We start from the raw sequence: 19,304 nt of genomic DNA on the forward strand, positions 1-19,304 counted from the left end.
CATAGGTGGAAACCAGTAGCCCACCTACACAGTTCCCTAAAACAGCTAATATTAGAGTGAGTCTCTGCTAAATATTAAGCAGGTTCAAAGGGTAGGTTCGCATTCATAGTTTTTATGCCATCGTTCACTGTGCGTAGATTAACTATTTAACAGGCACAATAGTCATTTTTGTTATTTCGGACAGTTCTTGAAGGGTTGCCTAAATGTTCTTTAACAAAACAAAAAGTGAAAGCTCTCAGTTAGGGATTTTAAAAACATTGTTTAGCCTCTCCAGCAATTGTCCCAGCCTGAAAGAACTCGGCTGATAGAACTCGGCTGAAAGAACTCGGCTGATGAACTCGGCTCGACTGTCGTCCTCGCTTGCTAGCTCCCTGACCAAGCACATGAATGCAGTGACTAAGAAAGATGGTGACCAAAGTGAGAAGAGGAGGTGGTTCCCGTACAACAGCACTTGATCATCTAAACACCAGAAAAAAGCGCCGATGACTCACAGGCCATGACTAGGGCGTTAAAATACTTTTTGACATATATTTACAGGGCATTTACAACCTTTTATCAAACAAATCTTATGATTACACACAGTCCCTCCAGGGAAGGGTTTTTTTTTCTGACAAGGTCGTTGAAATTTGTTATTAGTAACAACATAAGCTCATCATTGGTCCCTTTCATTCAGCACACTTACAGGCTTCGTTTTAAAAACCCTGCTGTTTCTATTTCACGTATAAATGAACTGCTTATGCAATATTCTCTTATTTACCTATGTTCGAAGTAAACTGTGTTATACCGTAAAATGTGATGTGCCGAGTGCATGCAGGTGTAACATTCTTCAATGGGACATGCAGAACATGAAGCTCAGTGCTGATAAACTTAAATCAGGGAAAAATAAAGCTTCCCATGTTGCTTCTTTATTTTTGTAACTATTCTCTCTACCATATACATTGGTGGTAACTCAACTAAGTTCACCTTTTTGCTAGGCCTTTATAATTGTTTTGCTCTGCAATTATACATTCTCAGCTGGAGCATGCCTGTTGAATTCAGGCCCCAACCACGCTTTGCTATTTCACAATTGCAGCTGTATTAAATGTTGCTCTTTAGGTTTTTGCCAATGATTTCCAACAGGCCAATTAACTAGCGTCAAAACCATTTTACACCTTTAATTGCTATTTATAGCAAACAGTATTATATCATTTTTCATAACACATTTTGTTGTAACCTCATTCAATGATTTTGTTACCCCGCCAGCCTGGTTCACAAATCTTTGCGTGAACATGCCCGTCTTGCAGCTAATCTGCAGTAACAGACAGCACACATTTTGGCTTTCCAGCGTAGCTTTGGTGTCCGCAAAAAGGAATCTTTTTCTTGGCTCCTGTGCAGAGCTTTGTAGAAAAAGATCACTTGCTGGTTTGGCTTTCCCGCAGGACTCTAGTGTAGTGCAAGAAAATATCGCTTGCTTATTCCTTTTGTGTTGAGGTTTTAATGCTGTGCATCTTCCGGAGGAACCCTGGCATTTTGTTTAGAACTGGAGCTTCACAGCACAAACAGTGCACAGAAAGTAAAGCTACTCACTTTTTGCATAGACACGAAAGTTTGGCAGATCACTTGTCATTGACAAGCAAGTGTTTTATTTCTGGCTTAAGGTGCAACGCTGGGATAGTTTACTAGTTGGGGGGAAAAACAGCGCTGATAAACGGTACTGAAGTACTAGGAAAGGTGCCGTGATCAACATGGTATCCATGTGTTGGCAGCTTTTTGGTCCAGTGTTTTTCATGAATATTTGCCAGGGGGCCTTAACATGGCCTGCTTTTGTGTAACAAAAATGTCAACAGTGAAGCACTTATCAATGCTCACATGCTGCTCATTGATACCAGAGCAAAAGTACATTCAGCAGTCATTTTATTGTTAAAGCCACCCATGATCCATACACCTTCCAGCTGTACTGCAACTTTCACAAACACCGACAGACATTCACATCCACGCACGTGGCCTTGGCTCCAGTTCTTGCACAAGGTATTAAGAAGTACTCTCGGGAGTGGGCAATGTCACGCTCGACACCAACCATTACCCCGAAGTTGTACTTGATAAACTATTTTTTAAGCCTGTTGGCTTGAAGGATTGTTTAAGTGCCCGTTTTGTGGAAGAAAAAAAAACAGCTAATGGGCACGCAATACACAACCCGTGAATGTGTTTTCTAGCAGCTGGCTTCTGACGAGACTTGCACCATTGTGAACGAAATGTGGGACATTTTATAATGCCCCTTCCCACTAAGTAAATTTACTTGACCAATTTTCCAAAACAGTTTACGCAGTGCGGAGTTTAAAAGCAATAGAATGTGAAACGTCCCCTCAAAATTGGAAACTCTTCCTGTTCACTACCCCAAAGGCTTGGACAGTAGACGCTTAAGCACGCTTCACCAGTTGCGAATACAAGCATTAGTGTCAAGTTGAACTCCGCAGAGTGCTTGGGTAGGGCATATAGATGTCACAGCCACTTGGAATTTGTGCAGACTGCAAGCCTCCGAGATAAGCTCTCGTCATCATTAGCCCATCCTGCTGAGAGTGAATGAAAATATTATGGCTGTTTATGTTCAATTCCATCCAAGCCAAACTCAAGAGTAAAGAAGGAACGAGCCTATCAAAATACATACTCAAAGCAGATGCAGGAGGAAGTTTTGTTGCCTAACCAGATTAGAGGAGGCGAAAGGTACTGGAGCGAAGGAAAGGGAAATAAAAGCCAAGCAGTAATTTTAAGCCTTGCCTATCATTCCATTAAGACTTTCTAAGTTGAAAGCACAATGGTACTCTAAGCAACAAATCTGAGCATAAATGAACAATAGCTGAACTGTCACTTGTTAACCTTATGCATACCATACCTTAAAGGACTATTAGCAGAAGTTCCACACTTGGCTCACACGGCGATCTTATCAGCTGCACTTCTCCCATGCTTGTACAGAGCGCGTTTACGCGAATTTATTTAGTAGAAAAATCAATTCGAAAATGCTGTCCTCCTCTCTGCACTCTCGCCCATTTTCTTTGGCGTTTTCGTGTGACGTCAGCAGGAGAGGAGGTGGCAATTGGCTGCGCTACTGCACGGCTCGCCGACCTTGCACGATCGAGTCAGTCGGCCCAACGTTTAGTCCGCCGGCCGCCGACGTGTCATGGCAATTCGCTCGATCAGTTGAAACTAAGCCACAACACGTTTGTGAATGGAACAATGTGCCTTTGTTTACTTCGTTAGTTTGTACTCTGTATCGAGCTCCAAGTCAAGGTCGCTCAAGCGCTGCACAAGCGCACATGCGATGCGTCGCTGACTGGTACGCCAGTAGAAAAATATAAGGCCTCTTGAAGGGGTAGAAGAGTCAGCGAAGTCAATATAGGTACCAAGGAAATAAAATCACCTGATATTTTTACCGTGATAAAATTCAGGACCAATCATAAAAAAGTTTTCTTTTTTCCCTTTCACTATATCTTAGTGGAATGAATTGGCAGCCGACATCGTTTCGAATAGTGTTGAGACGTTCACTCGCGTGCTTAGTGAATTGTGATTCTTCAGTTGTATAAATATTATGCTGTTGTGTGCTCTCTTTTAGGTATTACACTGTTTACTCGCGTGATTAGCGAAGTGCGATGCTGTCGTTGTATAAATGTTATTTTATTGTGTGCTCCCTTTACGTTATTATATAGGCAGCGTCTGGAACCCCGCGCGGGGCACGAGATTTAGCCCCCTCGCAACGGCTCCTGCCCCGCGTGACGTCATACATACGTCACAGTGACGTCATATAAACAGCAATTGTTATTATATTGCGTAGTAGAATACAAAAAGCACATTTTTTGCATTTTAATAAAAAATTAGGAAGCCACTCATTTGCTAGAAGTTTTATAAAAGAATTTTTTTGTTCGTTCTTGCGGAAGCCGCTGATGCTGCCGCTGCTGGCGGTATGGCGTATCCGAAAGTGCCGAGAGCCCTGAATGCCTGAATTTCTTGAGTCGACAACGTAGCTGAAGCAGAGTTGATAGAGTTAGAAGCACTATCAGAATGTGCGAGAACGTTGCCGTATGCGGGGACCAAGCCAGCCTTTCCACACCGTAGCGAAATCCGCTCTCGAGTAATGCTGACCTGTGACCGCCTGGTGTATGCCGATGGTGCCTGCGTTAGATCTACGACATCGCGCAGCCGAGTGGCCCCGTTCGAACAACCCACGTCCCACGCAAGAAAAGACACCGTCCGAGCGTGATTATGTGAGCCTGCTGCGGCATGTCCGCGCGGCGGCATCTGCTATCAACAGTTTGCACAACGGCAAGTTGAGAATGCCTAAATGGGTGGCCTGAAATTGCGGTGTTTTCAAAATGACAGCAGCGCGCGAACGTACACTGCACAGGACGTAGGCTAGACGCGGCCACTGATATTTGACTGGTCACATGTGTGCATTACTAGTGCAAACCACGGATAGCTAGAAAAGGTAATCATTGGTGTCCCCAAACATGTACCGCGTGCAACCCAGCACAGTAGCTTCCCCTTTAAGGAGATTAGCAAAAAAGACCCAAATTCGGCAGTTTGTCGCGTTTTTTGTATATATTTTCGAGTGGATTGAATTGTGGCTTAAACGTGTTTACCCGAAATACGTTTTGTGCGCGGAAAAGTCTGGTGATCATGAGCTTCTTGCATCATAAATGCATGGCATTCAGCGCTTGAAAAGATTTTTCAGAAGAAATTACTGCAGCTGTTGTGGTGAGCCATTTCACTACAGTAAAATGTGGCATAAATACATCTGCGATACAAAGGATGTGAAAGAGTGAGAACATTGGCATTCTCATATCCCGTGACCCAGATTGTGGCTGGGTAGTTTCCATCATGCATTCAGCTCCTCACATTGGCACGCACATGATGCTACGACAGATTAGGAACTGGGTCCTCCAAAAGGTACACTAGCTAGGCGCTTCATTCCATAGCTGCTGCATTGGCATAACCTTCACGTCTCTGTATATGTGGCTATGTTGGCCAGATTTTACCGATTCCCCTCATGCAAAGGGACTTAATTCAGGACACCCAGCTGATAGGGTCAGAGAAGAAGCTGTACAGACGGTAACAGGAAGGGTATACACTTGGCCGACCATCATGTCTCCAGCATATGAAAACCCATGGGTTCTACGCAGGCTCAATAGTCAACGTCAAAGAGAATCTGAAGATGTGCCTGGAACGTGAAAGCCTCAGCGGATGGTTTGTGTCCATGGGTATGAGCAGCGAGCACACTGCAAATCTAATTGATAGGCAAAGGTCAAGGCTGTAATGGTGCGAGTTTAACCAAAAAAAATGGTCAAAACATCCCAATTTCAAACTGCATTGATGTAATATGGGCACGAGTGACGTCATATGGACGTGCACTGTAAATGCAGTTATCTTTGTGTTAACTGTACGTTAGCACTCAAGTGATACGATCAAACGGAATGGAGGCCCCACTGAAATTGCCCAGTTATGCTTTTTTGCGGTGGGTTAGGTTGGTGGCTGTCAACTGCACAAACAAGATTCTGTGATGTCATAGAGAAATAGCTGGAAAGTGTGGATGGAACTTCCACGGCTCTACACATTTTCTGTACTATCTTATTTGTTTGAAGTTTACAATAAAATTGATGTCATTTGTATTTTGGGCAAAGAAATCTTTTTAATGAACGAACCTTGTATTTTTTCTTCGTAGCCTCTGTAACAGCCTGCCTACTTTGCCCCTAAACAGTGGTCGCTAAACAAATGCCCACTTGCCAGCCAGCTTCAGGTGCTTGTAACAATTTACTAGGATTTTTCATGGCCAACACAAATTCCAAGGAATCCACGGTGGTACACTCCAGGGCAGTACAAGTCTCAAAAGAAGTTTGACAGCAGGACTGGACACTAACACAACCAACAGGCTTTATAGGTGGAAACCAGAAGCCCACCCACACAATGCCATGCAATAAGTCAATGCAGTGAGTCTCTTGATTTTTATGTGAGGCATTCAACGTGTGGGTCGACTAGTGAGGTCTAGTTGGATAGTTTGGGCACAAAATACTCACACTTTGTGATTTCAGACAGCTCTCAAAGGCCTATCTAGATGTCTTTGTTTTTTTCGCAAAAAAAAGTGCAAGCTCACAGTTGGGGATCTTGAAAACATTGTTTAGCCTCTCCAGCAATTGTGCGAGCCTGAGGTAATCCTGCCTATAGGTGGTCCTCATGTTTGCTAGCTCCCACAGCACGCACATGAATGCAGTGACTGAGAAAGATGGTGGCCAAAGGGAGAAAAGGGGTTGGTTCCTGAACAAACAGCCCTTGATCATCAAAACAGCAGAAAAGAGCGCTGATGTCTGGGGTGTCAAAATACCTTCTGGCCTACGTGTACAGTGCATTCACAAACTTTTCTTTAAAAAATCTTGCGATTACACACACTCCCTCCATGGAAGGGGTTTGTTTCCGGCAAGGTGGTTGAGTTGAAATTTGCGATTAGTAACAACATCAACTCGCCATTCGTCCCTTTCATTTAGCATGCTTCCGAGCTTCACTTCAAAAACCCTACTTTTTCTAATTTACGTACAAATGGATTGATTATGGAATATTCTCTTATTTACCTCTGCTCAAATAAAACTGTTATACCTTAAACGCTGCTGTGTCCATGCAGGCGTAACATTCTTCAGTGGTGCTGTGTGGGGTACATTAAGCTCAGTACTAATAAACTTAAAACCAAGTGAAGTTTCCCCTATTGTTTCAGGGTATCCAAACTATTTATAAATTTTTGTAAGCATTTTAACTGTCTACCAATACTTTGGGGGTAACTCGACTCTTCTCACCCTTTTTTCCCATGCCTTTATTATTGTTGTGCTCTACAAACACATTCCCAGCTGGAACATGCCTGCTGAATTTAGGGCCCAAACCATTCTTTTGCTATTTCACACGATTGCAGCTGTATGAAACATTGCTTCTTTTTAGTTTTAGCCTATGATTTCCAGCAGGTCACTTAACTACTGTCAAAACCATATTAAAACATTAATTGCTATTTACAACAAACAGTGTTCTAACATTTTACATAAAACATTTGGTTGTTACCTCACTTGACGTTTTTGTTACACAGCCAGCCTGGTTCATATTTACCTAGGTATGAAGGACATGTACACAACAAATGCCTTACTGCAATACATTCACATGCCCGTCTTACAGCAAATCAGCAGTGACAGAAGCCACACGTTTCGGCTTTCCAGCAGAGCTTTGGTGTCAACAAAAAAGGAATCTTTCTTGGCTTCTCTGCAAAGCTTTGCACTCAAGCAAAAATATCACCTGGTTGTTTGGCTTTCCTGCAGGACTGTAGTGTAAAGCTAGAAGGCATCACTTGCTTATTTGGCATTTTTTCTGTGTATTGTGCCAAGAAACCCTTGCGTTTTGTTTGGAAAAGGAACTTCACACCACAGACTGTGCAGAGAAAGTAGAGCTACTCACTGACTTTTTTCACAGCCACGGAATTTTGGTAGAATCACTTGTCATTGACATACACTATGTTTGCTTTCTGTCTGAAGGTGTGAATCTGGGAGAGTTAGCAACAATAACAGTACTGAAGTACAAGGAAAGGTGCTGTGGTGCACAGTGTCCATGTGTTCGCAGCTTTTTTGTCCAGTTTCTTTCCTGTGTTTTTTCATGAAGACTTGCTACAGTGCCTGATCAAGCCTGTTTTTTTTTTGTTTAACAAAAATGTCAACAGCAAAGCACTTATCAATGCTCACATGCTGCCCATTGACACCAAAGCAGAAGTACGTTCACTGGAGTCATTTTATTGTTGAAGCCTTCCAGGATACATACAGCTTTCAGCTTTACTGCAATATTCACAAACACCAATAAAGACGTTCACGTCCACATAGGTGTCCTCGGCTCCAGTTCCTGCACAAGGTATTAAGTACTCTCGGGAGAGGATAATGTCAAGCTGTACAAGAACCATTCCCTCGTAGATGTGCTCCATAACCTGTTTTTTAGGCTCTTTAGCTTAAAAAATAGTTTCAGTGCCCTTTTTTTTTCAAGCTAATTACCACCACCAGAGAATGTGCTTTCTAGCAGTTGGGCTCTGCTGGGTATGCATCGTTGCAAACAAAATATGGGACACTGCATTATGGACCTTACGACTAAGCATAGTCACTTAAGCATATTAGCCGAAACAGTTTTTTACACAGCACAGAGTTAAAAAGCAAAAGAGCATGAAATAGCTCCTTGCAATTACAAACTTTTACTGTTCACCCCCCTCCCCCAAACACAGAGCAGACAATTACCAGCTGTGAACACAAGTATTAACGTCAAGTTGAATTCCACAGGGTGCTCCGGATGGGTACATTGATGTCACAGTCAATCAGAATTCGTGAATCCTCTGTAAGCCTTTGAGAGAAGCTCTCACCATTACTGGCCATCCAACTGAGTGGGCATGAAAGTGTTGTTGGTTATGTTCACTTCCAAGCCAAACACGAGTAAACAAAAAACTAGCGTACCAAAATACATAATCAGAAGAGATGCAGGATGAAGTTTGTTGACTAACCGGGTTGAAGAAGGCAGAAGGCAGTGGGGCAAAGGTTGGGGAAATAAAATCTATGCGGTAATTGTGAACGAAGTTATAAGACGCTGCCAGACGATCAGCTGGTGAGGAGGGAGGGCTATCCTATCTATCCCTTGCTACCTCTTTACTATAATTGAGCAGATAACAACCTTTCATTAAACTTGCTAGCTGGCAGTTCCACGTACCCTATGTAGAAAATTTCAAGGTAGACAAAACGTTGTTTCCTGTGCATTCAATAATGGCTGCCCTCAGATTGCTTAGAATTCGCATCTCATTTGAAGTCTTGCATATCATGAAAGCACAATACTATTATTCGAAGCAACAAATTCGTAAAACATAGATGAACAACAAGAGCCACTTGTTTACCTTGAGCACACCAAACTTGAAAGCACTATTTAACACAAGTGTCAAAGCTTGGCACAAACGGCGATCTTATCGGCTTGACTTATCCCGAACTTGCACATGTGGAGTTTGAGCCTCCTTGCACAGGAAGCCAGCCAGTGAGCGGCTCGTTTCAGCGATAGCTGAGTACCTATGCTGCCCATGGACGGGCGGCTGCTGGGCTCTCCCATTCACCAGGCCACCCACGAAAGTGGAGCTGCGCTCCCTGCATGCAGCGTGCACGGATCGTTTCGCGGGGTAGTAACGTTTCTTGCAGTGCCCCGCGAGAAAAATTGCAGAACAGGCTACATGCGAGGACGGATTGCGTTCGACGATGCCCTGCGCTACCTGACGATACTTGATTCGTGCACACTGACGCCGCTGACACTGCGTTGCCCGCATTATCACGTCATCGGTCAGCTACCTCGTTAGCCACGGCGCAAAGCGCTGGAAAACTGATCCGCACGTAACACGTTTCACGCCAGAATCAAAATACAAGGCTTGGAATGCAATTAGCGATCGGAACAAGTAGACAACGAATGCAGGAGCATAAAGTCGATGGCACGCGAACTGCAAGACAATATGAAACTAGCAACATATTTAACGGCAACAAAAGGAGCACGGAAAAAAAGCGGTGCAAAGCAGCTTGCCAAAATAGCACAAAATAGAATGCGTTAGGCTTAGCAAGACTAGGAGCAGCAAGTTCACGAAAAATACTTAATAAATAACTTCAAACAATCCCCCCAACAAGAAAAAAGCGCCGCGAGGCAGCTGCTGTGCAAGGCGATGAGGATGTAACGTTGCGCAGGCTTGCGGTTGGAGCCAAGGCCGGAATCCCACATGGCGCACACACGCCGTCAAACAACGTTTTCAAATGTGCAAAAAAAAAAAAATTAGTGACGCCACAGGAAGTCACGTGACTAGTTTAGTTTGACGTCACTTGTGCGGGGCAGGAGCCACCGCGAGGGGGCTAGATCTCGTACCCCGCGCGGGGCACGAGACTTACCCTATTATATATTGACAAACAGTGACTGTGCTAGTGACTTTATTGCCATTTGTACTATGGGACCCACTCCCCTGCTGTAATGCCTCGGCGCTGCAGGGTAATGTGTAAATAAATAAATAAATAAATAAACTAGGGTGCCAGAAGCACTTTTTTGCGCTGGGCGAACAAGCACAGCGGTCAGCAGCAGGACTACGCATCTGCGAACGCTTTTCCGTCTAAGAAATGCAATTGCTAGACGTGAGCTACTGTGGAAACTCGGGGGACGCTTACTGCACGAGCGCAATACAACAAATAGTCTCCTAAGCTGCTTGAAATACTAAAACTAAATAAAAGTGTAAACTGGTTATACATTATATACCTTATATTTCCACCATCTGCAGAGCTCTCACCAGTGACCGTGCGGTCTGGAGCGCTAGGTACGTCATGTCGAATGGTTTGCCCGTCACAAGTTCGAATCCCCGCGGTTACAAGCTTTTTCATAAGGTAACTTTTTCGTTTTTCGCCGATGTCTTCTATACTGACTTCACCTTTTTTTGGGCCGCAACGTTCACTGCTCCCCGAACTAGTCCGCAGAACTCGCGCAGCCTGGCACTGGTGCGCTAGCGAGTTCTTGTTGGCGTGCTGTTGCCATAAGCACTTCACTTCACTTCACTTCACTTTATTTCCTTAAAGACCCCCGAGGGGGTATTACATAAGGGGTGGGTAAAAAAATAAAGTTTTTTTTATTGACAGGGGTTTTCATTGCGAAAGATGTGCAGACAGTTGGTCAAAAAATGTTGATGGACAGGAAATGGCCACGACGTCGTGGGGAAGATCATTCCAGTCGTGTGCAGTCCGTAAAAAAAAGGACATAGAAAAAGTGGTCGTTCTAATACGTGGACGGGCAACTTGAAGTGGATGACTAGTGCGGTGAGATATGCGGGCTGGTGGAATAATGTAGGGATGACGGAATGGGCTATGAAAAATTTTCTGAAACAGGCAGAGGCTGGAAATGCGACGGCGGACGTCAAGGTTTAAAAGAGCCGATTCTTTTTTGAGGGATGACACACTAATATTATACGCATATGAAGAATGAATGAACCTAGTAGCACGGTTTTGAACTGCCTCAAGAGAGTCGATGAGATATGCTTGGTGTGGGTTCCAGATTGGAGACGCATATTCCAATTTAGAGCGGATAAGGGATTTTTAGGCCTGTAGCTTGACATTCTGGTGGCCGTGGCGAAGGTGACGTTTCAGAAAACCTAAGGATTTGTTTGCAGACGATATAATGTTGGTAACATGCAGACGCCAGTTAAGATCATTGCATAGGGTGACACCGAGATACTTATATGATTGCACGTGTTCGAGGGCGACGTTAGCGATAGCGTAAGGGAACAAAGAGGGGTTGTGACGGCGGTGGAAAAAGACTGTTTTACATTTGTTGGTGTTAAGTTTCATAAGCCAGGTGTCACACCATTCCTGCACGTGGTTAAGGTCATCTTGAATAGCGGTTTGATCTGTCCGGTTAGTGATTGAGCGATAGATTACACAGTCGTCAGCAAACAAACGGATACTAGAGGAGACATACGAAGCTAGGTCATTAATGTAAATTAAGAAGAGAAGGGGACCGAGAACGGAGCCTTGTGGGACACCTAATGTTGCTGGAAGGGGGTTCGAGGGCACTTCATCGAGTGAAACAAACTGGGAGCGGTTAGTTAGAAATTACTCAATCCAAGTTAAAATATCAGGGTGTATATTTAAAGATCTAAGTTTCATTAGCAGTCGCTTATGAGGTACCTTGTCGAACGCTTTCGAGAAATCCAGAAATATTACGTCAGTCGGTAGGTTAGTATCGAGACTTGTGTGCAGATCCTGGACAAAAAGGGCTAATTGGGTTTCGCAAGAGTAACCCTTACGGAACCCGTGCTGGGCAGGATGGAAGAAGTTATTGGCGTCAAGAAAGTGAATGATTTAGGAGTAGATGACGTGTTCTATGATTTTACAGGGTACGCTTGTAAGAGAGATTGGGCGATAATTTAGGGGCTGTCTTTGTTACCTGATTTAAAGACCGGAGTGACCTTCCCCACCTTCCAGCCGTCTGGTAAGTGGCCTGTGCAAAGTGACTGTGAGAATAACAATGACAAAATCACTGAAGAAATAGATTTCGTGTTTTTAAGAATTTTAGAATTGATTTCGTCCACACCTGCTGAAGAAGACAGTTTCAATTTTTTGATAACAGACAATACACCCGATGGAACAAATGTGATAGGCGACATATTAGACAGGATACAGTTTGGTAACGCAGGAAACGGTGTATGGGTTTCGTTGGTAAAAACAGATGAAAAGGCAGCATTGAACAGTTCAGCGCTGTCAGCAGGACTCATATCATCGCCAGCTTCATTTTTCAATGTAACAGTGCGGGATTCGTGCGGGTTAATGATTTGCCAAAATTTTCTGGGGTTATTGGTTAGAATCTTGGGCAAGTCTGTGTGAAAAAACGAGTGTTTCGCGCTGCGTATGGAGAGCAAATATGCTTTTTCGGCCGCGTAGTATTTATCCCAATTCTGAGCTATAGGTTTTATCTTGGCAGCCCGAAATAATCGTTTCTTCTTATTGTCTAGTTTTTTCAGGGTTTTTGTGAACCATGGTTTCTGACAAGATGCGCGAAATGTGGTCTTCGGTATGTACGTTTTTGCCAATTCCCCTATTTTGTTTTTGAAAATCGTCCATTGGCGGCCTGTCCGGATCCAGGGATTCTTAGCACCCTCTGCTGCGTCACAGGTCTGACCGCCGCCGTGGTCAGTTGCTTCGCAGCCGCTGGGGACTGAGGGCCGAGGGTTAGTTGGCGTATTCATGGGAGGTTGTGGCCGGTACTACACCAGGGTGGCCAATCCTGCTCTGGTGAGGGAGTGCATTACCGGCAATGGTCGCCGGGGTCAGGCCGCACCCCAAGCCCCTTTTTGCAATTCCATCAATACGCGGATTTTTTTTTTTATCTGGTGGGAATTGTCCGGCACCGGGATTCGAACCACGGACCTTCTGCACGCGAGGCGGGTGTTCTACCTCTACGCCATCGCTGCGTTCTCCAGTCCAGTTGTCCTCTATTGTTTGTCCAGTTGTCCTCTATTGTCCTCTAGTTGTCCAGTTGTCCTCTATTGATCTGTTCCAAAAGTCTGCTTCGAAGTCCGGAAAGAAATTTAGAAGTTCATTATTTATTGCCTCGTAGTTTCCTTTATCGTACAGACTGATAGTTTTAGGATGAGGCTTGCGGGACAACTGGTCGAAATTCCAGACTGAGTGTATGACCTTGTGATCGCTGATTTCACGAAGGTATGTAAGTGAAGATAAACTGTCAGGGTGCGTTGTTAGTATCAAGTCTAGTATGTTGGCTGAGTTGTTTGTCACGCGGGTTGGCTCCGATACCAGCTGGGTGAGATACAAGTTCAAGCAGATATTTATGAATTCTTTTGTTTCAGTACTGCTCCCTGTCAAAGCGGCTTGGTCTTTCCAGTCAATATCGGGATAGTTAAAATCGCCAAAAAGCAGGACATGCGCGTTGGGTTGCTTAACAGCGAGGTAATTCAATATGTTGTTAAGTTTCTCTGGAAAATCTGGGCTACTTTGTGGGGGCCGATAACACACTCCAAGCAGCAGAGTTAGTGGCGTCGAACGAATACGAAGCCATAATATTTCTATGTCAGATGTAATATGAACAACTGAGCACGATAGTGACTTGCTAGTGGCGATTAAAACACCTCCCCCTCGAGCCCCTTTGCGGTCGTTCCGAAGAACGTCAAAATTCGGGAGATCAGCCAGGATTTCATTGTCCGTAACGTCACTTGACAGCCACGTTTCGGTTAGAAGGAGTATATTGCTGTCGGATGACAAAACAAGATTAGATATTTGCTCGCGCTTAGAAAGAAAACTGCGGGCGTTAGTGTAGATTACGGAAGTGGAAATATTTGGACGTAATCGATTGCATGGGCGGTGTGACGGTTGGCGGTGCTTTTTGGATTGCTACGTGATTTCTTTGACGGTTTGTGACATTTCATCGAAGACGTACCGCTTTGAGTCAAGCAGCAACGTTTTGTAAGGGCATGAAAAAGCGGTGGATTTGCTTCTAGCGAAGGCGATGAGGTGTTTCCGTGAATTTTGGACCGAACGAGAGAAATCCTGCCCTATTGAGTAAGTTGTGCCTTTCAGTTTTTTGCCGTTAGACAGGATCGTTTCTTTAGTTTTAAAGGATGTAAATTTTACAATGACCGGGCGTTTCTGGCCAGGCTTGTGACGGCCGAGCCTATGTGCCCTTTCAAGTTCTTTCGGGTCAATTTCAACGTTTAAGTGTTCGCTGCAGAGGCTCATAATTAGTTCTTCGGACTCAGAGAAAGTTTCAGAATGGTTAGTATCTGGATGACCATAGAATATTAGGTTGTTCCGTCGCGAGCGGTTTTCCGCATCGTCAAACCGGGCCTCCAGCGTTTGAATGTGACGAGCTGTGGCGCCTGCACCGGTCTGTAACGCCATTATTTGTGTTTGAACGGTTGAAAGGCTTTGGTAGTGTTTTAAAGCAAAGCTTTTTACCTCTACCCCCCAAGGGTTCTTTCGCGACCGTTGGTGTCACCAGAAAACTCCAGCGAACAAATAAAAGAATTTACTGGCACCGTCGGGAATCGAACCTGGAACTAATAGACCAACAAAGCGAGAGCCCGTTGTCTTACCGATTTAGCTACGAGCACACGTGAAGACGGGGAAGACAGGTGGTGTACTCACCAAGCACATCTACGGGTTTACCCCCCTGCGTTCTCGCTGAATGCCACGTGAAAGCGTCACGCGACCACTCACGCCCGTCTAGCGGCCCTGTGCGCACCTTCCTCATGTGCTAAGAGTTCTATGCTCTTAGCACATTAAATTAAAGTAAAAATTAAAGTAAGCTCACACCAATGCATGGAATCTCACTTCTAGTACGCCAATGTACGAAAACCTGTGACCTCCAGTGTTCACGTAAAAATTCCCAGCTCCTTGTCGTCCGCCCTCACGCCAAACCAAGGAATACATTCAAATACTCCTTGATGGCCAGGCCACCACTTCAAGCCCCAGCATCAAGATCCTGGGCCCACATCTCGAGGCTAACACCAACAGTGACGTCTCCTTGCAGCGCCTCAAAAACAGCATTAATCAAATCATACACATGATCAGGCGAGTTGCCACCAAGAAGCGAGGCCTAAAGGAATCCGGTGCCTTTCGATTAATTGAAGCTTTTGTCCTCTCGAGAGTCACTTACGTCAACCCCCTGTCTTCTTCTCAACAAGGAAGACATAGAGATGCTTTGTATAATGATTAGAAAGGCGGTCGAGCAGGCCATTGGTCTTCTCATGAGTGCGTCCACACAGAGGCTGCTTAGCACGGGGCTACACGACGTGGTGGAAGAGCTGATAGAAGGCCATCTTTCTAACCAGAAGGTCCGACTCAAAACTGCGGTGCGTAACCGCATGCTTCAACAGATTGGCTGGGCAGCCCAGAATGTCCCTCGGCTTGACGTACTCCCAGACTCTTGGTGACTAAAACTAAAAATGCTCCCTTTGCTTATAAATATGAACCCCTCACATGACGAGGGTCACCGAAAAGTACGGGCTCAAGCACTAACTGCATGATCCCTCGGTAGGGATCATGCAGTTATCTACGCAGACGCTTCCAAACATCGAGGGGAGCAATACGCCATTATCATGGCTACCTCCAGAACCAACTTCCTTGCGTGTACCTCGCTTAGGACCCAAGAAATGACGGCAGCAGAAGAGGCAGCCATCCCCTTGGCTCGCACACAACCAGGGGTTCGGAGGGTAGTCACCGATTCCCAGCAAGCCTACTGGAATTACCAGTCGGGTTGGGTGTCCTGACCTGCACTGCGCGAGGTAAAAAACCACTCCCCAAACCGTTCCATTCAGCTCATCTGGACACCCCCTCACGCTTCAATGGAGGGCCACAAATACGCCCACTCAACAAGCCTGCGCTTTTACCTCCTGTGCTATGGAGCTGCATGAGGACAGTCACCCACTTGTCACGTTCAGAGAGATAACCCAGAATTATCGCCTTCTGAGACAAACCGTACCTTCGCCTTACCCTGACCTTTCCAGAGAACAACAAAATACCCTACGGCTCATACAATCTGGGCTCCTTCCCACAGCCTACGCGTCTTCACTTAAAGTATCCGAATCGCTACGACGCTGAATGTAAATTTTCTCAGAAGTAGAAACACCCCGGCCCGTAATCGGGGTGTGTGACTTTAGCCCTGAGCACCCTCCTCTCTTTCTGTCAACTACCCAACAAGAGCAATGGGCGATGCTGCTGTCCATGCCCTCTCTACCTACCCAGCTTCAGCGGGTGGACAAACACAGGCCGCGCGGACTGCATTTGGGCCTTACAGAAGAAGAAATCGCTCCCCAGGGCTGCACTCTTGGCCGTTCAGAAATCTGAACAGAAGCATTTCTTCCTGTTCGTCCTCCTCCTTCTCTGCCGCAAATCTCGTCGTCTCCGTCCGCGGCGCAGAGACGGAGAAGTCAGATCGTCTAATACCGGGTTGGAGCTTACTTTAATTTTAAAAAAAAAGTTTCCACTCTTGTGCTACACCAATACAACCCAACGAAACACCGCTCATGCATCATGCATTGATTTAACCTTACCAAGAATATCTTTGAAGTAATAAATGGTGTGGTTAAGTGCATTCCACTTCCTTCTGGTTTTACTATTTGTAGAGCGATGTGAGGGAATTTAAGTGACGTCGCATGGGTAATCGTATGGGTGCCGTTTACAGCTTTGCTTTCAAACCACATTCACGGGGTGGATTGGCGCGATTTTTTTTTCGAGCTGCGTTATTCTATTACTTAGGTCACTGATAGTTTTTTCCGTAGTATGCAGTTGCGTTTTTAGGTCTTGCACCTCGGAGAGAAGCGTAGCCTGCCCAGCAGATATTTTTTTAGCTCATCGAGAATTACGGTACCATCATCAAGAGGCCCTGGATTGCTTTCAATGTCCCCAGAGAGTAATAGCAATAAACAATGTATGACATCAATGCATTTGAAGGCCATGCATACACAACACTGCGGGCTCGGCAGCTGTACCAGACAGTAATTGCTTGATTTTTTAGAAAACAGAGAGCTTTGTCTACTAACCTGCATGACGAACAAGAGCGGGTTAGATGACTGTTCCGTGGCGCAGCCACCGAGCCCACGGAGCGGCGCGCTGGGATGTTGCCGCTTTATAGCTGCTGCTGATGTCGATGAAGATGGGATTTTCGATGTCTGCAGGATCAATACTTCCTCGGGCGGGGGCGCCGCTTGACAGGCCAGAATGTTGGGGTTGGAGGTGCATTGGGTACTGGTACCCGCGCTGGTGTCGAGCCACAAAGGCTCGCGGACTGCTGGTCCGTCAGTCGCGGCAACGAGTGAAGCCGAGGAGAGTACGTGGATGACGAACGTAGCATACACCTGATGACTGTTCTGTGGCGCAGCCACCGAGCCCACCAACTGCTTGCGGGCAGTGGGCACAGGCCAGAATTAACAGAACCTTGGCCTGGTGCGAACACGCTTTTTACGATACAGGCATAAGTGAGGCAAGCTCCAAATATGGGGGAAAAGCACGTGCATTTGTGCATCTGCGGGGACGCGGGGGGCGTTCATGCACTGCGTAGGCCTCGGCTAGTGAATGCAACGATTCCCAGCCATCCTGGGAGGCTCATCTTATGCATTTTACAGCCGACAACATGGCAGAAGCGCGGTACTACGATTACTGGGATATTGAGAATGCCCATCCAACGACGACATCGCATGTCAAACATGTTGTTTTACAGAGCCGAAACCGAAACCGAAGCTTGTTTGATTGCTAACCTTAGGCATCGTCCAATCACGGTGCCCCCTCCTCCCAACTTCACAGCTTAGTTGGCGCGGCCGCCGCAAACCGCGCATGGTAGTTTTTCTTCTTTCGCGCGTTGTAAAATAATTACCAATTTGTTAACCGGATAAATGATGAAAAGTGTGCTAATTTGAGCCAGTCTACGCAGTGCAAGCAAACACGGGAGCTTGACAAATTCACTTCAGTGTCCCTTTAAGTGCGCTACCTTCAAGATGTCCCATATGCATTACCAACTAGCCCAGTTGTCACTTCTTCAACCTCATTGCGATTGTAGGATGTGACTTGTTCGTAGAAGGGCAAAATCAGAAAAATAGAGACGAGCAAGTCATCGTTGCACGACAGCTTCTGCGACACCTAAGTTAAGCTGCTTGCAATTTACGTGCAAATAAAATTGTTTTCAAGATGTTTAAGTTTTACTGCGTGGTTCGAAGATACTGGTATACAAAATTTTGAGGAAAGCTGGAGTTGGCCGTGTTTTTATTTGTATTAGGAAATGTTTGGAAATGTGCCAAATTATTATTTATTTTATAAATTTTTAACTGCTACAGGAACGTTAATTTGTAGATGTCACACCATGTATTTGTTGTTCTATGTTTATTTATTCAAGATACCCTTATGGCCCTACGGGCATTAATGAGGGGTGTGGTACCTGAGCAGATTAAATGAAGAATAATAACATAAGAGAATTCTGCCACGTGAGTACAAGAAAAAATAAAGGAAAAAGATACAGCAGAAACGTCTGTGTCCACACGCATACTAAACAACATACACGCGAGGAACACAATAATAGTGTACTTTGTTTAAGCTGTTTGTTCATTTGAACTGTGAATGGGAGGCTCCTAAGGAAACATATGTAGTGCTTGACCAGTTTTCAAAATGCTGTTTCGTTTTTACTTTTCAGTGACAGAAGTCTCAACAAGCATCTGGATGCACTTACAAAGTTTGTGCGGAGCACCTCTGATATCTTTCGTCTTATATGGCCGTGAAACTGGGAATAAATAAAACTAAAAACTGTCGCCTTCATTTGGTATATTCCTTTTACATTGTGCAGGAACGTGGAAATAACATGGAGGACAATACACAAGAACTTACACGTCATCGTCCCCTGGTCACTTATCTGGTATTTATGCTGCAGTTTAAACGAACTGCCAGGCAGCCAACATTCCCAACCATTTCAAGTTGTACCTCTCAAGCTGAAACGTTATGAGTCATTTCTCCGAGGAACATGTTAAAGTTCTTCACAGGAAGACATTATTAAAGATTGAGATGCGACACTGCAGGTTAACTTACAACAGCAGGTTCTAAAGATTTTGCATATTGTAATACTGGCCTTCACATCTGCTCTTGAAGCCTGTAAGTTGGAAGCAATCTAATGCTTGCTTTACATCGCTTACTACAAAGGGCTAGTGTCATAGCAATCAAGGATCCTGCAGTAACACAAATTTGTTTAGACTTAGAGCCACTAAATAAACTACGCTACCATCT

This window comes from Haemaphysalis longicornis, unplaced genomic scaffold (assembly GCF_048455015.1).
Source record: "Haemaphysalis longicornis isolate Haplotype H1 unplaced genomic scaffold, Haemaphysalis longicornis Haplotype H1 scaffold_2, whole genome shotgun sequence".
NCBI classification, from domain to species: Eukaryota; Metazoa; Arthropoda; class Arachnida; order Ixodida; family Ixodidae; genus Haemaphysalis; species Haemaphysalis longicornis.